The sequence below is a fragment of the Elephantulus edwardii genome, unplaced genomic scaffold, assembly GCF_000299155.1.
Source record: "Elephantulus edwardii isolate Elephantulus edwardi_28Jun2011 unplaced genomic scaffold, EleEdw1.0 scaffold00388, whole genome shotgun sequence".
In the NCBI taxonomy this organism is placed as follows: Eukaryota; Metazoa; Chordata; class Mammalia; order Macroscelidea; family Macroscelididae; genus Elephantulus; species Elephantulus edwardii.
Window position 1 is genome coordinate 457,649 of NW_006400138.1, and position 26,506 is coordinate 484,154.

At 40.0% G+C, this 26,506-nt stretch overlaps 1 pseudogene; it reads left to right on the top strand.

Annotated features, from left to right (window-relative positions):
* Positions 1 to 19,047, top strand: part of LOC102852902 — a 34,176-nt pseudogene extending 15,129 nt beyond the window's left edge.
* Positions 19,048 to 26,506: the final 7,459 nt, after the last annotated feature.

Below are 26,506 nucleotides of genomic sequence, written 5' to 3' on the forward strand. Positions count from 1 at the left end.
GCTGTAATCAAGGATGGTTTGGGCAGAATATTAAATGATCCAGGAAGTATTAAAAGAAGATGGAAGGAATATACTGAGTCATTATATAGAAAGAGCCAGAATAGTTATTATAAAATAGGTTATATAACAACGTATTCTTCCACTGTGGCCCCTCCCTAGAGTCTTTGCACTTGTCTTCCTTCTTTCCTTATTTTTTAGGTGTTCCTCTCAAATATGGTACCACTCTGGATCCTAGGAACTCAGGGAATCCTGTGGTCTTCACTCGCCAGCCAATCACTTGCAATAGCTTTCCAAGGTCATGAAGGAAGAAGAAAATGCAGTGTCCAGGAAGGATCAAGTCAGAAGTCAGAATTGCCCCTTCAGTTTGTAAAACTGGCTCCAAGGATAAGAACTGGAATTATGACTATTCTAGGTCATATAGATCAAGAAGAGAAACTCTCCTACACAGAAAACTCTAGTTGCCTAGCATATAAGAGGTTTGAACTTCCAACCCAAAGGCAGATAACTCAAATCCACCAATTGCTCCTCACGAGAAAGATGGGAGATATCTTCCTGTGCAATTTAAAACCTCTGAAAACCCACTGGAAAGTGAGCTATGAATACGTTCTGACTTGGTTACAATGAGTTCCAATAAGTTTTCCTCGATTCTATAATAGATAATGAATCATTAAGCTTGAGATAAAGCAGCTGAAAAGATTTGAGAATCTTTTGCGATAAAAATTAGAGCACAGTATAGGAAAAGATAACTTGAAATGCTTGCTGCAGAAGATCAAAGACTACAGGCGTCAATATGGATTACATTTCAACATTAAGAAGACCAAAATTCTCACCACTTTTTCATTAGGCAACAATGTCTAAAATGTGTTTTATTAAACTATGGTCTTTTGATTACTTCCTGTGCATCTGAAAGTTGCATCTGAAAGGATGATAGAAGAATCATCATTTTTAAGTTGTGGGTTGAAGAAAAGTACTGGATAGCTCATGAGCCGCCAAAAGAGCAAACAAATATGTTTTGGAGGGAGTGCAACCAAGGTAGTTCTTAAAAGAAGAAATGAGGAAATTTTGTTACACATACTTTAGCCATGTCTTTAGAAAGGACCGGTCATTAGGAAATGACCTCATATTTGGAAATGTGGAGAGCAGAGGAAAAGATTCTCAACAAGATGGATTGTATTGTCAATGACTGTGACAATGGGCCCAAGTGTGTTGGAGTCGGTGAGGATGGCACAGAATAGGGTAGCATTCAAAGCCATTGTTCATAGAGTCACTATGAGTCTTAGTAGACTCGATGATGCTTAACAACAACAACAACAACAACAACATACTTAAATCATTTCTGGTATCTCGGCTTCCAAGATTTATTTCCTATGGAACAAAGAAACCTAAATGAAGTTGTTTATTTATTCTTTCATTTAATCTACTCAGAGATTTTTATTCTGTATCAGGACATATGTTTAGTGGTAAATGTATAAAATTAATACAATTATTATCTTTTATAAGAGAGGTAAACAGTGAATTTAAAAGAAGAGCCCTAGAAGAAAAGAAAAACATTATAACAAAATATGCAAAGACCTGGAATTAGAAAACCAAAAGAAAAACGCACACTTAGCATTTCTCAAGCTGAAAGAACTGAAGAACAAACTCAAGCCTTTAATTAAAATAGTGAAGTATTCAATGGACAAAATCTTGAGTGATGCAAGAAGCATCAAAGAGGAAGGAAGAAACACATGGAGTCATTGTACCAAAAAGTATTGGTCAACACAGAATTATTTCAGAATGTAGCATATGATCAAGAACCAACAGTAACAAAGGAAGAAGTTCAAGTTGCACTGAAGGAAGGCATTGGCAAGAAAGAGAAAAATGCACACACCTCATTCAGTGCCATCCATTTGGGACTGACCCATAGTTGACTCCTATTGGACTTTCAGAGACTGTAGATAACACAGGAGGAGATTACCCATCTTTTGCCTTGAGGTAACTAGTTGATTTGAACTACTTACTTCTTAGTTGACATGGCAAGTCCTGACCTCCTAGCTCCAGTAGAAAATAAAATAAAATAAAATGAAGTGAAAGGAAAGGAAAGGAAAATAAAGGAAATAAAAGAAAATAATAAAATAAAAACAAAATAAAATAATAAAATAAAATAAAATAAATAAAAAGGTTAAGTCATTAAGTAGTGGCCTATTGGTAAGAAGCTGCACTACAATACCAAAGGCACACATTTTCAATCTACTAGTTGTTCCACACAAAGTGGATGGGCAATCCCCTCCAGTGTTATTTACAGTCTCTGAAAACCTGCTGAAAGGTCAGTTATAATTTGATTTTGACAGTATGGTGCATGACAACAATAATAGCAATTAACAGAATAGCAATGGAGATGTTTTGACAAACATATGCAATCTTAGATGTGCTTACCAGCCTATGCATAGAAATTTGGAAGACCTGGCCAACTAAGTGAAAGAGAATCACTTTTGTTCCTATTCTATAAAAGGTGACACAACAACATATGGAAATGATCAAGTGATAACATTGATATCACATATACATAAAATTTTCCTGAAGATTGTTAAAATAAAATCACTGGAACACTTCAAGACAAGGGTGCAGCCAGAAAATCAAGTTAGATTCACAAGAGGTCAAAGAACAAAGGATATCATTCCTAAAGCCAGATTTCTACTTGACTGAAAGCAAAAATATGAGAGGTGTTTACTTGTGTTTTCTTGACCATACAAAGCCGTTTGACTATGGGAATCCTAACAAATCATGGCTGTCATTGAGGAGAGTGAATTGCTGTCAAGAACTTCTACAAAATAAAGAAGAACAATGACATCGGTTTGAAGAATAAGGTACTCCTGATTCAGGTCATGTTTTTTTCAATCACTTGCTACGAATCTGAGAGCTAAGAAATGAATAAGGAAGATGGAAGAAGACTTTGAGTTTTGGTGTTAGAGAAAAGTACTGGATATCCTGTGGACTGAAAGGAACAGTCAGGTTTGTCTTGGAAAAGGTGCAGCCAAAGTGCTCCTTGAAGTCAAGAATGGCAAAGCTTCATCTCTCATACTTTTAACATGTTGTGAGGAGAGCTTGTTCTTTGGAAAAGGATATCGAGCTTGGAAAGGTGGAGGGTCAGCAAAAGAAAGGAAAACCCTCAATGAGATGGTTTGGCATGGTGACTGCAGCAAACGCCTCAAGTGCATCAGAGATGGTAAGGATGGCACAGGATAGGACAAAATCCAGGACTGTTATGCATAGGGTCACTATAGTCGTACTTGACTTAATGGCACCTAAAATTAAAAAAAAAAGACATGTATATGTATTGAGGGGAACTAGTCACCTCAGTTTACTTTATTTGTTGTCTGAATTGTTCTTGCTTCAAATTTATTGGTCGAATCTCAGTCCAAACAATGAGGACACTGAGAGCCCAGGGTCTAAATTTAGGTTCCAAGTGGATGGTTTGTAGTGACCCAAAGGCTGCAAAAGAACGTAAAGATCAACCTCTAAAGTAAAGGCAGACTAGGGACAAGCAGAGAGGCCTACCTAGGGGATCAGGAGGGAATGCAGAAAGAAGGAAAGAAATTGGGGACACTGAGTTAGAATGAGCAAGTATAGAAATGTGGTAAGAGATAGTGCCTGGGATGATTCTTGATAGTGTCAGATTAAATCTAACCAGCCAATGTGGAGCTGATTTTGAGTCTCAGCCCCCTCATCTGTGTCAAAATAGAACTGCACTCTGTAGGGGTTTCAGAGGCTGATTTTTTAGTAGTTTGTCAGGCCTTTCTTCCAAGCCACCTTTAGGTGGACTTAAACTTTCAACCATTTGGTTAGTAGGCAAACATTGAAACCGCTACAGAGTGCAGTTCTATTCTGACACAGATGAGGTGGCTAAAATGCAAAATCAGCTCCACATTGGCTGATTAGATTAAAACACGTTAGCCTTTTGTACCACCCATATTAGATATATAAGGAGTTTTTTTATGACATCTTTTGACCAACTTCTCTACAGTAAAGATAAGAGTTAACCTATTTCAACCACTAACATAATAAAGACAGAAATGTGGGAAGGAATAACAGCAATATCTTCTCTTTTCATCTATAAACAAGTGTCCTCAGGGGTTCCTGTAAGAGGAATGATGTTGCTTGGGTTTTGTTTTTTTAAAATGCTCAGAAATGTAACATAGTTTATCCACTGACTACTTTTAACAGGAAAATAATTTTTAATAAAATCTAGGGGGATATGTAACACTAAAACAATATCTTTTGTTCTTGAGGATCTTGGTGGGATATGCCAAGTGTTTGCCCATTAGCCCGGTAATTGCACCCCACCTGCATTCCTTCTTTCCTGGAATAACAGTTACTTACCACTGTGAACATCTTTCACTAGGTTCATGAACAATGTAGCGGAACTGAGTAACAAACAGAATGCTGTCAAGTATATATCTTCCCATAATAGAGCCTATACCTTAAAATGCCTGTGGGGAATCATTTTTTTAAAGTCTATAACATACAGTAGTTTTGATACTACTGGTTGAGCCATGCAGAAAGATTAAAAAGAAAAAAGAGTAATAAATTCAGATTTTACACCAGGCACCATGCATTATGCCAAAATGAAACTACCTTACTCATGTCTTCTACAGCTTAGAGCTAATTAGACCTACATTTCCAAATGGTTCCAACATGACGCAATGCGGCAATTGTTATAACAACTATATTCTCACTGAGTGCCAGGTAATGATTTACACCAGCAGTTCCTTCTGGGACTCCTGGATGCTCCACAAGGAGATGTCTGAGGAAGCTAGGACAAGAATGGGTGAATTTGCTCCTGGGCAGTTCTTCCTGGTGGACTTGTGGTGATTATACTGCCTAGTAGGGTCAGTAATACAACCCAGGGGTCAGTCATATATTATAATTACTGAACTGCACTGTTTCAGATAATGATAATGTTTTATATAGCTCTTAGGAAAAGCAATAGTTTATGCCATTTCTTGGGGTTCAGGTGATTATGAGTATAAAGTATAGCCAGGATATAGCTAGTCTATTATAATCTTCTTAGCACAGTAACTAGCATATACTATTAAAAAACAAAACTCGGTGCTATTAAGTAAATTGAAACTCACAGAAATGCTATAGGACAGAGTAGAACTGCCCCACAGGGATTCGAAGGCTGTAACTCTTTACAGGAGTAGATGGTCTCATCTTTCTGTTACAGAGAGGCTGTTGGATTTCAACCACTGAACTTTTGGTCAGGAGCCCAACCCTTAATTCATTGGGCTACCAGGATTCCTTAGCACATACTAAGCACTCAATATTAGAATTGTTTATTACTATTATTATTATTAATTTAAAGAAATGCTCCACCTGTGGCTTGGAATGTACTGTTTGTCTTAAATGGAACCTTGGTTCTAACAGGAGGCCTTATTAACTGTTGCTGGGTGGTTAGTGATGTTAATGTCCTGGATTTCCCCAGAAAATTACATAAGCAAGGCTAATCCAGGGTCTCTGTTGATCCTGGCCCACGTTCCACACATGCAAATATACTTCATTCCTGTTGGAGAAGTACAGGCTTTTCTCCATAGAAAGTGTAGCTGAACACTTCAGTCCTGACTCCTTTGTAACAAGAAACCACGTGCTAGGTGGAAGAGCTCTGAATTATCTGCAAAGAAGATGGCCAGAGCACGGAGTATGTCCTGGGGAGGCATGCTAGAGATCAAGTGGGATGAGATGGGAGGACTCCTCATAAATGCCACTGAGAGCTAACGTAGACGGCTTTCCTGGGAAGCTGGACCTTTGCATGATGATCTCATTAGTACTGTTTGAACTTTCCTCCAATTCAACGGTAATATCTTAAAATGCAACTTCATTTTAGTCTAGAATTCTTTAAAGCCCCTTTTAATCTATGACTTAAAATTCAACTTCATCTTAGTTCAGAATTGGTCCAAGACCTTTTTAATCAATGACTTTTTCTACCTCCTCCATAACCCTACAAATTTGAATATTGTCATACTAAGTTTTGTATTTTCTTTTTGGACAAGGAATCAGAGAATTGCAGCGTCACATGACCCAAGCATTCGGCTACACTGTTAAAAGGCGACTGGAGTCTAACCCTGTTTTGTCTTGAGTCCAAGAGCATTGTCATCAGCTTTCCTGCTGTGGAGGTTGTGGGCTTGCATTTGCTCATCACCCTAGGTGCTCCCGAGTCTGTGTACATGACCTCATGTTTTCTGGCTCCCAGTCAAGAAAGAATTCAATCCTGCCACCAGCCTTGATTAATCCCTTGCTTCGTGCTCAAGACCACACTGGTTAAAGCAGGGACATAAATACAAAGTATGAGACTAATCCTTAGCCTAAGAGATTGAGCACATTTGAAGTATTTAATTGACAGTAGAAGAACACAGTGTAGGATCAAAGACTGACATGATGGTGCCCTCAGCCATGTTTTCATCATTTGTACCACTTCCCCTTCTGCCAGATATCTCTAAATCTTTATGGCATGTAATTTTGCTGACTCTGAATGTGATCTCAGAGTCCTCTTATAACACAGAACCCAAGGTAGTCAAAACCATCAGATTTAGTCAGCATTTCTCTATGGGTTGTTGTCACTGAGAGGAGAAAAAGATTGAGGAGAAGAGGTCCCAGAATCATCAGGAAAGGCCTTATGAAGGTGGTGGGTTTAAGTCTCACTTTGAGAAAGGAAGAGGATTTGAGTGTGAAATTAAGAAGGCATTTCAGGAGGGAAAAAGAACATTAGCAGAGTTCTTGAGTTTAGAGTGATGGTGTAGCTGCTTAAGGACCAACATGGGAGTGACTTTTCTAATGTGGATGCTCTTGGGAGGCATAAGGAAAGAAATTGAATGAGACTTCCTTTCTTTTTTGATTGATTTTGACCTGTTTACTAATGTCATTGTCAACCTCAGAAATAAGAAATAGTTAAGAATATGAACTTATTTTTATTTAAGCTATTATACCAGTTACGCTGCTTATTGAATACATGTAATAAAGTATCAGAATAACCCTGAAAGATAGATGTTACTTTTCCCATTTTTTGAGGAGAGTAATTGCAGCTCAGAGATGATGGACTCTGTAGCTGTTAAGGAATATTATTCAAATTCAAAATCATGATCTCAGAAACTTTGTCAGGAAGTTATCAGGCACTATAGACTTCATCTACCTAGTATACTCTTCTCTTACACATGTCGACAAATACACGTACTTATACACACACATATACAGTTGAAAGCCACCACATTGTTGTTATTGCTGTGTATAATCAAGTTCGGACCAACACATAGTTGATCCTCTAGCGTGTTTTCAGTGGCAAATCACAGGGGAGGAGATTGTCTATCTCTCTCCTGTGGGGTAGCTGGTGGATTTGAACTTCGTTCCTATGGGTTGTCAGTGCAACTCCTTAGATAACTAAGCCATCAGAGCAAAAGTAACATACACAAGGTCATGTATCAACAGAAATTTCAGTACAGATGCACACATACAGATTCGTACACATATAAGCCACATACAAAATACATATGCTAGCACACGCACACATACCCCATAAATGTACACACATACAGATTCACAGACACATCACATACATACATGCATATACATTCCATAGACACAAAATTCTTCTGGGAATAACCACTACTTTCTTATACAAAGGGTGATTATATGACCAAAAAAAAGGCCAGCTAGTATTTTTTCTTCTAGGCTTTAGATCTGAAGCAGAGACATGTAGAGACAGAAAGAAGTTGAATCAGAGCCATCTGATAACAGCCCTCTTGAATAAAAACTGGGTGACTGATATCTCTGGAGTGACTGATTCTTGTCCTTCCTGTGCTTGGTGAACTAGCTTTTCCTTGTATTCTGCAAATTGCACAGAAGATTTCCAATAATTGCTTTTTTAAAACCTCTTAAGTAAATTTCTGTTGTTCTCTACCAAAGAATCCTAATTAATATAAATCATGTCTTCAGTTTAGTCAATGCAAGTTACTGCAGGGAGGTGGCCCATTCCGGTGAGAATTGTGGCAAGTGAAATGCTGAAGTCAAGGAAGGAGCATTTTGTTGCTTTGTTACAACACTGCAGTGGGTAGGGCCATGATATAAATGAGACTATAATATATGAGGGCTTTGGTAGATTTACAGTAACAAACCATTTACAGAGAGGATCAAGACAGTTTACCTTTATTGTGAATCCATGGATTACAAAGTCATGGTATGGGCTGGTGTTAATTGACTTGGTTGTAGTTTACTGTATGTTTTTCCCCATCCCTCCATTCTGATGTTTATATAGTCACCCAGTAATATTTTACTCCTTTACCCTTCAATCCTCAACTCCTTCTGGGGCATTTCACATAATGCTAGACACACTGGGGAACACAGGGATATCTTAAAACAAAGAAGCAGAAATATAGAGCTGGAAAATACATTTAAAACAATTCAATCTAACAGTCCCCCCCCCCCCTGCCTTTTTTTTCAAGAGCAAGAAAAGGCAGTTCGGTAACTGAAGTAGAATCACAGAGAATAGTGATAGTCTGTGACCACCATGGTCTTGTTGCCTAGATCAGTGACGTTTTTGACTCCTGATCAGAGTCTATCAGTCTAATATATGAAAAAGAACATGCAAATAGGAAGCAATTGGTAAACAGAACCTGCATCTCAAGTAACTATTTTCTTTCAGAAAATAATTCTTTAATTTAGTCATTCTTTCAGAATTACTCAACTGAGTAATTCTGCCAAACCCAAATGACCCAAATACAAAATCAATGGTCTTCAGCCTGAACTGTAAACTTGATGCTTCTTGAAGTCCTTCCATGTCTTGACTAATTACTTTCCTCATTAATTCCCAAGTTGAAGTTTTGAAGGTGATAATTAATCACCCAAGGGGAGGTAGTATCTATTGTGCCAATGCTACTTGATGAGCTGCATGAAGGATAGAGCCTTGCTTTAAATCTATTAGGTACAAAGAATCCAAAGAGATGGGGGAAAGAGAGAGGAGCCACATGAACAGTAGTCTTTAATACATGAATTATGACTGATAGATAAATGTGGATCAATGACTATCAGGGTTTCTCTCTCGTCAATTGAAGTTCCTTCTGCTATCTTGATATCTACAGCAGAAGGAAGACACAGTGATGATTCCTTATTCCTGGAGTTCAATTTGGTCTTGACTTTTACAATACCACTATGACGTTCTTTAATTTTGTTTCTCTGGTTACTCCTTCTCAATATATGCTTTGCATATGATTTATCTTTCATTTTTTTCTACAATTGTTGGTATCCCACAAAGTTGTCTGTCTTAAATGTTTCTTGGGTCATGAGCTTTTTCTGGCCAGTTTTACTAAGCTGGGCATCTGCTCTTGTGGACTATTAGCTAGAGAGTTGCAGTGCCAATTCAAAGCCAGGCAGTTCAAATCCAACAGCTGCTCTAAGGAAGAAAGATAGGCAATCTCCTCCTGTGTGATATACAGATTCTGAAAACCTCCTGGCATCTCAGCTATGAGTTGTTCCAACTTGACAACCATGAATTTGATCATCCGTTCTATGTTTCTTTAGTAAAAGTATATTTTTCTCGATTTAGAGGATCTAAAAAACCTCCACTATTTTCAGGGTAGGCTCCTGGTGTGTTGTAAATGTTAAACTGCCAGCTTTCAGAAAATGAAGTTTGTTCATTGTAACAGTTCACCGATGCAACCATACCCACAAAGGCTAGTAGTACCTATTAATTTGCTACCTATTTATTGAATACTGTCACCAGAAATCAAGAAGAACATGACCAAAAATATTTCTGGGTTTTGTGCTTATCTTCTATTCCAAAACTAGGATTGAATTGGAGATAAATAATAAACAAATTAATTAAACACTGTGTTACTATCAGACAGTGATAATGGAAAAGAACGAGGAAGGTAGCCAGTCTGGTTAGGGAAGACTTTTCTGAAAAACTGACATTTTGAGCAGAGAACAGAATGAGAAGGAGCCAGAAAGTGTCTGGGAATCAGCCAAAAACCTTAAGCTGCATCTTTCTGGACAGAGATAGTCTTTTTCACAGAGGTTATTAAATTTGTAGGATGCCAGCCTAGAGAGACTGATGGCCATCTTTCCATCTTGAGGATCTGGATGCAGAGATAGGTCAGTGGAGAGAGACTCACTCCTGGCTTCTTGGACACCCTTTCCCAGCTATGTCTAAAACCAGATTTAACATATGTTAAATACTACTGCTCTGCCAACCCAAAGGCATGCGGTTCAAATCCACCAACTGCTCCAAGGGAGAAATATGGGAAACTTCCTCCTGTGTAATTTACTGCTTCTGAAAACCCACTGGAGGGTCAGCTACAGGTCCGTTTTGACCAGATGATACATACAATAGAAATTCTTTTTTAAAAGTTAATAATTTTCCTGTTATTTGCATCAAAATGTCCTAACTATATTATAGGCATTTACTTTCAAATCTCTTCAAACACTGTTGCTGTTGTTGTTGTTGCTGTGTACCATCAAGTTGGACTCGACCCATCGCTAGTGGATTGGAACTGTGCACCTTTGCATTGGCAATGCAAGTCCTTACCAATAAGCATCAAGAGCTTCCTCTTAAAACACTACATATTTGTAAAGAACTTCCTCTAGCCTGTATCTAGCCTAAGCTCCAGATGCATTACACAGCTACCTGCTGGGTAGCTTCCCCTGTAGGGTTTTACAGACTCCACAAGCGTAATACTTGTACATTTGAATTCACTGCTGTTCCACCAAAACCTACTCACTTTGTTTTCTGTTTCTACTCACTAAGCCATGTAAAAACCCTATGTGCCATTCCATTGTCCTTCTTTCTTTCGGTCTCCTTAACAGTTTAATCATTAATTTCCGTATGCTGGAATTCATCTTCTCTCTATCCTGACTACCTCAGTTTTGACATCTAGATGACAATGATTTCTTATTTTGTCTCTGAATCCAGTATTTTTCCCTATCAGTTTCTTTACCACTTTAAAACCAAACTAAACATCTTTCTTTTTATTAATATATATTGTTGTTGTGTACTGTCAAGACGGAATAGACCCATAGCTGACCCTTCCGGCACGTTTCCAGAGACAGTAATCACTTGGGAGGAGATTGCCCATTCTTCTCCTGTGGAGCAACTGGTGGTCTCGAACCATGTGCCTTTGGGATTGCAGTGCAGCTTCTTGCCACTAGGCCACCAGCGCTCCCTAATATCCATTAAGAAGTTATTTAATAGTAAATTCTGTTTTGGACCTCGATCAGGAATTTAAGGAGCTGGCTACCTTCAGATGTCAAAATTTCCTGGATGAATTAAATCATTCTTTCAGAAGGCAGACTAAGGTCACAGGGAGCCCAAAGCATAGTTGGGTGTACAAGAGAATCACCCCGCACTGTAGTGTGCAAGAAAGTGTTCCGGGTGCTTATTGAAACTGTGGATTCCTTGACTTAACTCTCAAACTCTCATTCCCAGGACCTAAGGTGGTTTAAAAAATATTCCATAGCTTCAGTTCCTACTCATGATGAGCCCATTAGTGTCAGAGTAGATCTGCGCTTGCTCCAGAAGCTTTTCAAATAGGGGAAGCAGAGAAGCTCATTTAGGGATTCCCATTATTTTTTTATTTTATACTGATTTACTTACAAAGTTTGAATACATTGTTTGTTTGTTTTGGTTTGGTTTTTTTCACACCAGTTCTTTCCCTTTTCTTTTACCCACCCATCAAATTGTGCAACCCTATGATTAAGCCGTCCCCCCAAACCCTGGATTACAATTACAGAATTATGATTCTAGAAGGTATACAAGATAATTCTTGTGGCCAAAGTGAATATTGTCTCAATGACACTTGTTTCAGGCATAAATGTATGTGTGGAGAAGAGGAACAGTGGGGTGTAAAATGTATTCCTAACTATAGGTCATAGTCAAAATGTTTGCAAGCCCCCAGAGAGGGGATGGTTGATGTTCACCCTTGTGGCATGTGTGCGTAGTGACTACTTATAACATGGACGTTTGTTGCCATTGACAGCTTTATCCTTTGCTCCTTGGGCAGTATCTTCATCTTCTTGTCTCCCCAAGTCCAGTGGTCATGGGATAATGAAAGAATACGACAGAAAGGGCATGAAACACGGGCACAAAAATCACTCACCCTTTCAGCTATTCCAGCCCCTTCCTCCTCCTTCCTGCTGGCTCCTTCTTATTCTTCCCTAGAGTCCATCTCTGCAATTTGTACCACTTTCTGTTGCCTGTACTGCAGGGACAGCAGAAGCCTGAAGTCAGATGTAGGGTCAGGCACCCCACAGAGCTGATTGCAATAGCAAAGTGTACTTTAATAACTCTCCGCTCCCGAGTCGCTCGGGGAAGAAAGTGTGAGATTTTCAGGGCCGCTGCTCCTCAGCTTCCTGGCCCTGGGGAAGAAGACCTGACTGATGGCTTTGAATATCCATCAACAAATAATAAATAATAATAATAATAATAACCTGCCTGCCGAGGGGTGGTCAGAGCCAGAGAGGCTGGTTTGCAGACACTTTCTCGCTTCTGAACACAACTCCAAAGTCGATTTTCAGCAGCAATCACATCAGCTCTGCCCTGTGTGGGCGCCTTCTTTCCATCGTCTTTAAGTCTCAATCCCAGAGTGGGAACTCACCTGGGTGAAATCATGAAATGAGTGGTTTTTCTGCTAGATCCTGAATTCTCCGCTCTGAACTATTTTTTTCTCCCCTCAGATGTGCCCTGTTTGAAGGTCCTCTGCGCTCACAATGTTCTTCCTTCCTTCTTCTGGTGTGGAAAGGCCTGGTTATGAGGAAACGACTCTTTGGTTGACTTCAGTAATGATTAAGATTTGGGCTTTGGGGTCAGAAAACTTAGGGTCTAAGTTTCGATTTATCCATGCCTCTATCTCTGTGCATGTGAATTTAAGGATTTTACTCAACTTCTCGAGTCTCAATTCTTCATCCATAAATTAAAGATAAAAGTAATAACAGTAACTATAATAGGTAACATTTACTTAGTTTACATCATGCCATGACTCAGAATCAACTGGATGGTATCTAACAATAGCATTTCCTAGGTAAGGTCCTAAATACATGCATTGTGTCACTGAGTCTTCAGAAACACACTCCCCTCCTCCTCTTCAGGGAGGTAATATAATCTGGTTTACAGATGAAGACAATGAGGCAGACGAAGGATAAGGAATGTTGTGGGCTTAGCCAAAGCCTCCTGCTCCACGTCTCTATGATACTAAATGGCAGTTGTTATTAGTTACCATCAAGTGGATTCCAGCTCATACCATCGCTGTGTGACAGAGTAAAACTGCCTTTTGTGGTTTTCTTGGCTATAATCTTCACAAAAGCAGACATCTAAGTCTTTCTCCCAGGAGCCTTCGGGTGAGTTCAATCATCTATCAAATGCCAACTATTTGACTATTGCATCACTGGGCTCTTTAAGTAACTAACGTTATGTGTGGGCATTTTTCAACTCAGAGTGAGGCATAGGACATTTCTTTTTAGGATTTTAGAGTTACCCAATTTCCAGGTCTAGAAAGATCTTTTTTTTTTTTTTTTTTTAAATAAAAGATATTCTAACACTACCTAAAGATTCTAAGGAATGTCTTTCCCCACTCCACTCACCTTCTAGAATGGTTCTATATCAGATGTCAGGTATGGTCTCTGCTTCTCCCAGCAGTCAGATCATTAACAAGAGAGACTTTGTCTGTCAACGTTCTTTATAGCATCCTGTACATGGGAAATTTATCCCTGATATCCAGAAGTGTTCATCTACTCATCATTATGAATGGGGTCTTGTGTGAGGCCCCAAAGCCCCCCTTCTTCCATCTCTGTTAAAACAAGGCCAACCCATTTTCTAACTCTCTTTCCAAGTTAAAATACTCTCAGTTAGGGAAACTTTTGAGATTTTAACTCCTCAGGCTGTTTTCATTTATAAGTTTACTATCCTTTTTCTGCTAAGAAGCTAAGCCCTCCATAGTCAAGAGAAAGAGAAGTTAGAGCTACGCTGAACTGTCCGAGGTAGGCTTGCGCTACACCCTTGGCGCAGCTCTGGACCACAAGCATCATGTGGAGAGTTGCTCTGGGCTGTGGCCAGTGAATGATCTTTTCCACGAATGATTAACGACTAGTTAGGGAGCTCTGGCGGAGGATTTGTGCTTCTAACCCAAAGTCACATGGTTTGAATCTAACAACTACTCCACACAAGAAAGATGGACAATCTTCTCCCATGCAATTTACAGCCTCTGAAAATCCATTGGAGAGTCAGCTAGGAGTTGGTTCAAACTTGATGGCTCATAACAACAACACCACCACAATGTCTAGTGATGGTTCAGCAGTAGAATTGTCACTTATGGAAGAATCCCAAGTTTTATTCCAAGTCAATGAATCTCTAGTAAAACTCATTATGGAGGCTCCCATGATGCTGAAGAGGCTTCAACTAGAAGGTTTAGGTGATCTACCTCTGAAAATAAAAATCAAGTGACAAAAACCAGATGAATGGCAAGTATCTGATCGACAATTGAGCACAGAGATAATCGGAGATTAGGTATTCCTGTGGTCACCATTAGCCAGCAGGCAGCTAATAGCAACAATGACTGAAGAGCGTTTTCAATGAGTTGGAATGTGGCCTTGAAACCTTGTGGTCTCTCTTCCTAGATTGCCACCCTATTCCCCACTTCTGACCCTCCTAGAGGTGAGTAATTTAGCTGGAATAGGAAGAAAACCCCCTGCACTTTCAGTTCACCTTCTTTAGGATTCACAATTAGCAGGTAGAGGTAGAAGGGGACAGAAGGACTGAGACCAAAGCTCGCTGTATGTCACAGAGTGAAGACCTTCGCCCAAGAGCAAGACTGCTGATGTCAGACATGAAACGGCCAAAACGTCAAACGTGGGAAGCACATTCCAATAGAACTCCTGGAAAATGGTTCAGTCACACTCACTCTTAATCCAATTTAATGGTCCTATTTTGATAGCATTACGCCTTTATTTGCTGGTTAGGAGAAAAACCACCACCTTGCAACGTTGACTGCAGGTGCTTGAAGAACAGGGCTACTGGAGGAGCTATCATTCCTTCCCTCTGCTGCCAGAGCTTAGGGCATTAATGTGCGAATGTGGTTTTCAGACAGGCTGGAATATTCGAAAGGGCAGGGTCTGAGGTGGGGGGAGTGGCAGTGCTAAAAGTTCTCCACAAGCCAGCTGGGGCGGAGCGCGCTTGTGAAGGAACATTATCTGGTGTGAGTCTTTGTTTTCACGCATCACCTCCTATTTCTCAGACCAACAGAATCACCAAGCTGTAAACGACACACCTTACAAATCAGCCTCCCCTGACATGGCTGGAGCGTTCATTACAAGCCGTAAAGGCACACCAGCAAGAGAGGTTGCTGTTCCGTAGCCCAATTTTCCATCGCAATAACCCAATTAACTGGTGTGTGTGTTTGTTTTACAAAGCTCCAAGCTACAATAAACCATACAGATACGTGGGCTGCAGAAAGCTCTGTAATTAGGACAAGGTGTACAAATTAAACTACTCTTTTTAAACTTCAAACCAGCTAACTTCTGACATACTGTACTGCTGGGGCTTCTGGGACTGAACCCAATTAACATCTTAGTATTTTATAAGCATCGTTTTAATTGCATTTGTATGCAATCTTCTCTCCAAGTGCCTTTCAAGGTGCTAGTCCTTGTTCAGCTTTTATTACTTTGGTGATTTAAATCTTCTCTCTCAGAGGTTCCCGTTAATAATGACGACTGCTACTTCAAATGCTGGTCCAACATAAAACTCTTCTCTCAGAAGAATTATACTTTAAAACAGTTACATTTAACTTTATTATTACATTTTAATTTTTTCCCTCTGTTTGAACATTATACCTTTAAACGCTTTATCAACCTGTCAGCTCTTATAACTGCTAGAAAAAAGATTCTCTTTTAGGAGCTGAGGAGATCCCTCTTCCCCCATCTTCTCTTATCTTCCCACTTCAGTGTAAAGCAAAGATAGTTGGTACCATTGAGAGCCATGGATGAAGGGAGGTATTTTAATCAATAAATTTGGCTGGAGGTTTGAGTGTCCTAGTGGATAATATTGTTAAGAATGGGAATTTCAAAACAATTAATTGTGCTCATCCAGAACCTGTATGTACATAGACCAAAAAGTAGTCTTTTAGATGGAACAAGGCAATATTGCATAGTTTAAAGTCAGGAAAGATATCCATCATGGTTGTATCATTTCATCCCATACTTATTCAATTTGGATACTGAGCAAAAATAATGCAAGATGAAATTGGCGTCAGAATGGAAGGAAGACTCATTAACAACCTATCATATATAGATGATATGACCTTTGCTTGTTGTGGAAGCTTAAGAGGACTTGAATCACTTACGGATGAAGCTTGAAGTCTATACCCTCCAGTACGGATTACACCTTAAATTCTGTTTGCTTAGACAAAAACAAAAATCCTCATACATGAGCCAATAAACAACACTATGGAAAAGCAGAGAAAGCTTTGAAGTTGTCAGCATTTCATTTGACTTGGTTTCACAATCAATTCCCGTGGAGCACTCGTCAAAAAAGTAAATAATATATTGTGTTGGGAAATTTTGCTGCCAAAGACCTCTTTAAAGTACTAAAGGTTGCCACTTTAAAGACCAAAGTGCACCTGACCCAAGCCATGGTATTTCCTATTTCTTCATATTTATGTGGAAGTTGGACAATGACTAAGAAAGACTGAAGGAAAAGTGATGTCTCTGGACTGCAGTGCTGCGGAAAAATATTGGATATACAGTGAATTACCTTAAAAGTGAGCAAAATTCTCTTTGAAGAAATGCAACCAGAGTACTCCTTAGAGGTAAGGCTGGCGAGGGTGTCCAAAGCATGTACTTTAGAGACATAATCAGAAAGGATCATGCTCCATAAGGAGTCAGAAATAAAAATGAAAAAGAGAAAGACCCTTAGTGAGAAGGTCAAGCATGTGAGGCATACCCTTTTGATGGAAAATTTAAGTTAGCATTGAAAAATAAAGGCATCAAGATAAAGAATATTTTAATCAACACTAAAATAAGAAAATACACAAACCACTTCCTGCAGGTCATTTGCCTGTTTCTGTAAATAAATTCTTTCGGGAACCAGGCCTAATGTTAGGATGAGAGAGTGTGGCTGGGATATACAAGTGCAGAGCTGTTTTCTGTAAAATACTTCGTACATCATGGACTTCTTTTGCATTAATCTTTATTTTTAAAAAAATTGGACAAAAATGAGATTTATATTGGTTGGTGAATTTCTGATCCTTTATTAGTAGAGCTCTGGTGTCACAGTGGTTAAACACCCAGATGCTAACAGAAAAGTTGGTGGTTTGAACTTACCAATTGTGCTCCAAAATAAAGAGGTAGTAGTCTGTTTCTACAAAGATCTCCAATCTTAGAAGTCTTATTTGACAGTTGGCTTAGTGGTCAAGGAGGTGCACTGCAAACTGAAAGTTATGTGGTTCAAATCCATCAGTTGCTCCATGGGAGGTGGATGGACAGTCTCCTCCTGTGAGATTTATTATCTTTGAAAAACTTTGGTAGGTTTAACTCTGTGACAATTCTGACTTGATAGCACTATCAACGGACAACAACTATAGTACAAATTAACTAGTCAATGAGTTTACTCCCCTGCCCTCCCCTCTGCAATCTTCCCCCTCCGCTCCTGCTGCAGCTCTCTTCCCTCCCGCTCTCCCATTGCTCACTGTGACTACCTGGTTCTTTGGGGTCAAGAATGCATCGTGTCTTGTTCTTGCTGTCCAGTATGCCAGTGCTTTCTCCACAAATTTGAAAATGTATTAGCTGAATTGATACCCACAGAGCAGGCCAGAAATGAAGACCTTCAAGCCATAAAAGGGTAAGACAGTGGCAGGCCAAATCACTGTGGATATGATATGTGATGATATCAGAGGCATGAAGGGATTAATGTATGAAACATTAGTTCTAGATTCTAATGAAGATATCCGTTTCCCAGGCTATCGTATTCCTGAATACCAGGAATTGACCCCCATGGCCAATGGTAGAGAAGAATCCTGTCTGAGGACCTACTTTGTCTGCTGGTAACAGAGTTAATAACAGGAATACTAGCAGTAATACTAACAGAGAAACAGGTATCTTTGCTCTTAAAAGAGTGAGCAAAGAGGGCAGCTCTTCTTTCCCCTATCATCACCACGCTGGACAACTTCACCACTAATCTACACCCCCATAACTGTAACGAAGACATTACAGCCCCCAACACTGGAAGTAACTTTGCCTGAGCTTAGGTGAAGGGTATCAACTGAGCCACGTACAGGCAGCTGATCTGCAGAGACTGTATGGATCTCACAGCAAAGATCTACTAGAACCTCTACCAGGAGTGCAGCTGTATGGAGGCCACTGACACCAAGCTGGACTGGTCTCACAATTTCACTGACATATTGGGTTAAATTGATGCTTAGTTAACAGAACTCATGTACTTCTATCTCACCGTCCACAGTGACCATGAGGGTAGCAGCGTAAGTGCACATAGCAGCTGTTTGGTAGGATGTGCCCATTCAGTCCTCTACTTGTCCTTCTCTGCTGTTAAAAAAAAATGGACAAGCAGGACTCAGAGATGGACTGGCAAATCAGAAAGTGCTTATCTGGATGACAGGACTACAGAAGGAAGATGGCAAAGATGTGTCAGCCGAGAAGTGATATGACTATCTGGAACACACTCAATTCAAAATGAGCTGTCCCAGGATACAGCCATGTAGAACTAAGGAAGGCTGATGTATGATATATCTGTCAGCAAAGATTTGCTTCAAAACATCGGCCTAATGATCCCATGTTTAAGCTGGTTTCTCATCTGTGTAAGGTTGTACCCAGTGTCCTTTTAGAGCAAGGCAAAACCAAGAAATCCTGGCCCAACGTAGATGCTCACAGTGAGATGCTGCTCCAGTACAATGGTGTGATGGCGCTATATTACTACATGGTCCTGCTTGGGGTATCATGGCATTTGGAGTACAGGTACAGCTCATCTGAAGCCGAGCCTTAGACCTCCCTCTAGAAAGACTCACGTCCATGAACACGATCTGATAAAGTTTCTCTACATCAGGAGCCTAGGATGGGGGACTACCAGAAGGAGAGAAAAAAATAAATAAAATTGAGAGGGCCTTTAAAGATTTTAAATGAAACTCTGTTTGAGGTACTGATATAAATTGTGACTACAATATAAATTAAGACTTTAAAAGATTAAAAGTGAGCCCTTTTCTCCTAATCAGATCCCTTTCCCTACCTTATGTGAATTGCCCATCCACTAAAGAACAGCCCGGACTAATGCATGTGATGAGTTGGGCTGGGTTTTCTGTCATCTCTTGAATAAGAATTTAGTCCCTTTTCTCCAAATCAAGAGCCTGTTACAGAGACACTGCAGTTGCTCAGGGCTTCCAGCCCATTTATGAGATTTTTCAGTAACTCAGAATGCTCTACTGCCATTTCCTTCAGAAAGGACTGAAATGCACTCTTGCCGTGCCCTCTTCCTCCCTCTCAACTCCTGCCTGTGTTTATGCGGATACCCTATTCTCAGAAATACATTATTATGATGGACACATGTCTGTAAACCTCTGGGTAACTTTCAAATCCTGCTGTAGACTTCTGGTTGTTCTATGTAAAATACAAAATAAATGTATTTATTAACAAATCTTGAAGAAGAAAGAAGTCCTGAAGGAAATCTTTCATGAAATGAATCAAGATACAGGGCAAGCCCAGCTGTAGGCAGGTTCTTTTATGAGTATGTATGCAGAGAAACTCTCACTTTGCACTAGGAAATGCTCAAACAAGTGGCTTCAGTTTATGAGAACAACCAAAATGGTATGCTCTCTCCTTCATAACTCTCGTGCACTAAGGCTAAGCATGCTTGTAATTTTCTGTAGGTACTTCTTATTACAAGAAGGCGTTAAGAAAAATGAGTACTAATGCTGTGCTCAATTAGGATTTCTGTTATCCGGGTTAAAAATATACAGTCTTGAGCAGGCTGTGAGATCCTCCTGGAATATTTTAAACCTTTTTGCTTGATTGAGTATCTTGTCAAACAAAACTGGCAGCCTCTCTCCCAGAGCTGCCTGAATCTATGCAGATATGATTTCTATCATGCCTTTATTATGTGTAGTCTGTAATAAGGATGAGCACATATAAATCATCTCTGGATGGCAGTTAGGATGCAATACTCAAAGGAAAAAGACATTTCTGCTCCCAAATGTCTAGTGATTTCAGATATTATACGGCAAGTCTCCCCTGAACTGCACAATCTTCAATTCTCCTCAAGCCCTTCTCTGGAAGAATGAGACTTTCATATATTTCTTTGCAAAAATCACTCCTGAGATACGAATTGTATCAGGAAGACCAAAGCACGCTATCATCTCTTTCCTTTGATATTAAGGTTACATTTGAAAAGAGATTCTGTCCATAATTTGATTCAAGATACTGGCTTTTGGTTTAAAAGGATGGGGAAAGCTTAGTTTTGAGGTCTGCTTTGCTGAGTCTTGGAGTGGAGAGGAATCAAAACCCTGTTGATCTGATTCAATACTGGGAAGGAACACTAACCATCTGTTAATATTCAAAAGTATCCTTTTCTCCCCTTACTCACAAACTAGTCAGTCTCATCACAATTACACATTTGGTAGATTTTAAAAATTGTAGTAAATATGTATTTACTAGAGACCTCTGATAGCCTAATGGCAAGGAGTTATACTCCCAATTAAAAAGCCATGGTTCAAATCCATCCATTACTCCACTGAAAAAAGATGGACAATCTCCTCCCATGCGATTACTACCTCCGAAAACCCACTGCAGGGTCAGCAAGTTGGTTTTGACTTGACAGCACATAATAACAACCACATATATTTATTAAAATATGTATTAACCAATATTTATTGATGTATATGTATATGGATCTCATTTGTGTAACTCAAACAAAACATTAATGCTTTTTTTTCCCCATGTACAGTTCGGTGATACTACGATGTATCATGACAAATGATTCCTCGTGTACAAACAGCACTCCATTCACTTCCACATTTCTCTATTACTTTTAACAGTAATTGTGACTTCTAAATCATAATTCTCCCTTTCCAACTCACCTGTTTTTGTTGTTATGTGCCATTGAGTCGCTTGAGACTCATAGCGACTCTATGTACAACAACCCTAAACTCTGCTCTGTCCTGTGCCAATCTTCGAAACACCCATCTCGATTACCCCAATCACTAAGTCAATCCACCTCATAGAGGGCCTTCCACTCCTGCGCTGTCCCTCCACCCTCCCAAGCATGATGTCCTTCTCCAAGGACCGGTCTCTCCTCACAACATGTCCAAAGTATGTTAGAAGAAGCCTCAGAATCCTTGCCTCCAAGGAGCCTCCCCGTTTAACCCTCTCCAGGATGAATCTGTTTGTTTTCCTAGAAGTCCACAGTACCCTCTATAGCACTACAGCTCAAAGGCACCAATTCTCCTTCTATCTTCCCTAGTCATTGTCCAACTCCCTGATGCATAACAAGTGATTGCAAAGACCATAGCCTGTATCAGAAACACCTTAGTCTTCAGAGAGACACCATTGCTCTTCAGCACTTTGGAGAGGTCCCTAACAACAGACTTTCCCATCACAATACGTTTTTTAATTTCCTGGCTACTGGTGCCAAGAGTGTTGACTGTGGAGCCAAGCAAACTAAAGCTGTAAACAATCTCAATCTCTTCACCATCCATCCTGATGCTGACAGTTGGTCCACCAGTGGTGAGAATCTTGGTCTTCTTGACATTGAGCCTCAAACTCAACATTTGTTGTACTGGTTTTGACTTCTCGCTATTCTCCATCAGGTTTCTGAGGCATTAAGTTGCGTAAGAGGCAACAACTCATTTTTCTTCAATGGAGATGCTGGTGGATTTGATCTACAGGAGGTGCGGTCTTTGGGTCAGTAGCACAATTCATTGAAGATTATGCCACCAGGTCTTCCTCTCTACCATCCCCTACTATCCCTTGTAACATCTAATAAACTTTGATCTCTGTGCTTTCAAATTCTAGATAATGCATGTAAGTGAGATCATGCGGTATGCTCCTTTATAATAGCTAACATATTTAACACTGCAAGTTTTTTCAGGGTCCACTATGTTGTAGCTTGCATCAGGTCTTCATTACTACTTATAGTGAGCACAATGGCTTATTTGGTGGAGTGGGGGGAAGAAGTAGAACAAGTCTGAAAACAAGGGTTCTAGACTTTGCTACTAACGATGTTAAAATTTATTGAGTGCTTATTATGTGTCAAGCAATAAACATTTTTACGTATTATCTCATTTAATGTTTCATACAATGCAACACTATATTATTAAAACAGCCTCCTAGTTAAAAACCCATTAGGGCCCTTGAGCCTATGGCCCTCAAGCATGGTTTAAATTGGTTTTTTGTCAGACATTCTTCTAAGTGGTATAGCACTGGTCTGTGCATTGCTGTAAAGAGGTATCTCGTGGTTCCTATGCTGCTAAACACTATGACACTGATGTGCCAAATGTGATAATGGTTACCCATGTGGACAGTGTTTGCTGGAGCTTCCCGATTAAAACAAGCTTGGAAGCAGGAGTGGCTTCCAAAATGGCTTGCCTCCGGAAACTTTATGAACAGTGCCCAGGTCTTTCATTCATAGTATCGCTATGAGTTGTCTACGACTCGATGGCACTTAACAACAATAAGACAACGGAAGGCAAGCAGGTAAATCAACAAGCCTCTGGTCTCAAGAGAGTTCTGGTGGCTTAGTGGTAAGGAGTTGTGATACCAGCCTAAAAGCTAGCAGTTTGAATCCACCACCTGCTCCATGGGAGAAAGATAGGTAATCTCCTTCCCTGCGATCTACTGACCCTGAAAACCAACTTGAGGGTCAGCTGGGTTCTGACTCAACAGTACATAATAATAGCAACATGGTTACAAGTTTACTGTTTGGGCCAGGATTCAAACCCAGACTCACTGGAGCCTTATCAACCTTCTCTTTCACTCTTTTTTTTACCCACTGTACATGGGCTTTGATTGGCTGGGAAATGGAAGTCAGGTGTTAGTAACAGGGTATCAGGACTTCACTGATAAAATGTGGGTCACAGGAGTTCTCTGTTGGATTTTGGTGTGTGTGTGTGTGTGTGTGTGTGTGTGTTATATGTGTGTAGGAGGTGGCAGTAGTGATGAGAGAGTGGGTTCCAGAGCATTGTGAAGACTCTCAATTCTCTGGTTTGAGTTTTCTTTCTCTTGGAATCTCAATCTCTCTCTCCCTCCCCCTCTCTCCCTCTCTCCCTTTCTCTGAGTTTGACTGAGGTAGATCTGCTAGAATAGTGTCCAATCTAAATCATACTACAACACATGGACAATGCCGAATGAGAATCTCATATGGGGGCTCAAGCTGTCCTAGTGGACACTGCTCAGCTGCCCCGATGACCGAGGGGATCAAGATTTTGGCACTCTCCTGACAGTGTCTGGGGAAACTGCAGCACAGTGTAAGTGCCATCAGTCACGGGGCTGTACATCCTCATGCTTCGTGCTGTTGTTGAAGGGGTAGGTACCTTGATCCACTACTGATGAAGAGGAAGCTATTCTGATAGCACATTTCCTATAATGTTTCTATGGATTTTCTCTCAATTTACTGATGTAAGATTGCTCTTTATTTCAGGAGCTGTGACCCTTGGGGATGGAGATTGCTTAGAACAAGGATCTTGTCCATCACCTGCCATTGCTCCCAGCAGCTTCGTTTCTCATTCCAGAAGTCAGCCTGGAGAAGAGGCTGGGTAGGGAGAACTGTCTGAATACAGCAGAGAGAGCTGTGAGATAAGTATGGAGGCTTGGGGAGCAAGCAGAGAACAGAGAGAAGACAAAAAAAACAGGAAGAGAGGAGCACTTCATGAAGGGAGCCTTTAAAAAAAAAAAACAGGACTGTGGGGGAATGGTTGTCTGGCTACAAACCCAGGAAGTTACTGTGCCGTGCACTATCTTCTACCTTATCTGCAGGCAGCTCCGGTCAGATAAGGGGTGTCACTGATTTCTCAGGCTTGGTGGCCCTGCTTTTGCTCTGATTCAACACCCAGCTCTAAGTGTCCGTGTTTGGCCTTCCCTGGGCTTTCTCACTGCAGATTGCTGCTTCCAGGACTCGAAACTTGGGAACCTAGCTGCAAGAGAGATGTGAGATCTTAGCTGGTGAAATACCTGACTCTCCAAAGCCTACTTTCCATCAAGTAAACTCCAGTTTCTGACAACCCTTTATGCAGCAGAGCAGAACATGGCTCCACAAAATTTTTATTGGTTTGGTTTTTTGGAAGTAGATAACTTGCCTTTTCTTCTGAAGAGTTTCTGGGTGGACTCAAACCTCCAACCTTTTGGTTAGTAGTCAAACACATGCATCATTTGTCACCCAGGTTCTCTATAGTTAGTTGAAGAAAGTATTGCCTTAAAATCGTCTAAAGAGCTCAGCTCAATTCCTACTTGTATCTCCTATGGGCTGTGAGATCTTTGGTGCTTTTCATGTACACTCTGGTGTTGATCTGTCCTTCTTGGAGTACCACCTATATATAGATGACTCAAAAACATCCTCTCCATGTAAGTGTATGGAAAAGTGTCAAGTCTGTCCATGTCTAAGGCATTGCTCTGATTTAACGTGACAACATAATTTCATATTGGAAAGGCCTGTGTAGACGTTAGATGGTTTACTACTTTATTTCAACACCGGGTTAGTTGTCCTAAAATTGTTAATAGTGTAGGTCGCAAATCCTGTTCAGAAGCTCTTCAGGGGTAGGCATTCCATAGACCATTTACTCTTGAAGTTTTTCTCATATTTAACATAACTTGTTCCTGTTGCCATGAGAGTTCTTCTGGTCATATTCTTCTGATACAGATGGAAAGAAAGCAAGTCTAAATTATCTGCAGTCGCATCCTTGACTTTCTTTCTTATAAGAGAAGACTGCTTTGAGTTCCTCCTACCGATTTCTTTCCCTGAAGGAAGGAGCAACAGATTCCTTTTGCTTCACTTTCCAGCTTCATTTTCTCTCATTTAGTAATCCAGGCTAGTCTCTGTTGACTTTCTCTATTTGGACAACAGAACCTGACTGAGGAATAGCCGCTCTTGTAAAGAGGCACATTTAAGTGCTATCCCTCATCTGCTGTCATGGAGGTATGAGTGAGGCATTCTTGTGACCAGCCATTAGTTACAGAGCAGGTATGAGAATAGAAGTGGTCCATTTGGGGTCACTGGGTTGCTGATATTTTTTAAACCCAGGACAGTCTGTGCAGTGGTCCCAGGCCATATCTAGCCCAAACTTTGGCAGCTGAAGCCTGTGGCAGCTGATACTTGCTGAGCAGGTTCACTTTTCTAGCTCAGTGCAGACAGACCCTGGATATGGCCCAGGTAGGCTAAAATCAGAGCATGCTGACGTGTGCATATGGAAGACATTTAATACCCGATGCGGTAATTGCTTAGATGGCAGCCTGAGGTCAGCAAAAAGAAAGTTGGAAGAATAGCATTTTGGGGTGTTAGGCTTTAACAAGCAGTGTGCTTTTGGCAAGTGGCTTGGCCTCTCTGAGCCTTCATGTCCTTTCTGCAAAATAAATGCAAAATTTGTTCTGCTAGATAACTTGCAAGGGCTGAAAATGCTCCTGCACAAATAAGTGAGTTTCATTTGCAAATTTTAGGGATTATTATTGTTCATTTAGGGCTCTCTGGAGACACAAGTAGTTAAAAGTTTAATTATTAAACAAATAGTTGGCAGTTTGAGCCCACCTAGAAACACCTTGGAAGAAAGCAAAGGTGATTTGCTTTCTGAAAATCCTGGGCTTGACAACCCTGTGGAAGAAAGTTTTTACTCTGTTTACGTGGAGAGTACAAGTAATTTCTATTCCATAAACATAAATTAATTTGACAATTGCATTTTTAAAAAATTATATTTTTTGTTCTTTTAATAAATTATTTTATACTGGTTTATTTATGAAGTTTGTGTACATTATTTTTCACACAAGATTTTTCCGATTCCCTCCACCCATCAAATTGTATAACCCTATGATTATCGACCTTCTTCCCCAGCCCATCCATAGCTCTCTGCCCCCCCCCCCTTGGATCCTCATACTCATTCTACAATAATGGTCTTATACAATATTTGTCCTTATCGAACTGAGTTAGTTCACTTAGCATGATGTTCTTCAATCCCTCCTAGTTGGGTAGTAATTTACAAAATCATTGCTCTTGTGGGCTGTGTAGTATTCCATCACATGAATGTACTGTAATTTCTCAATCCATTCCATTGTGATTGGACATTTGGGCTATTTCCATGTTCTTGAAATGATGAATAACACTGCTATGAGCATTGGTGTACTAATCTCTGTTTGTGCTTCAGTTCTCATTTTCATGCAGTATATTCCAAGCTGTAGAATATGAAATTTCTATGTTCAGCCTAAAATTAACTTTTTAATTTAGTAATTCACATAACTAAACAAACACTTCTAATTCCTTAAGAAGAAAGAGAAGCATAAATTCTTATGTAGCCAA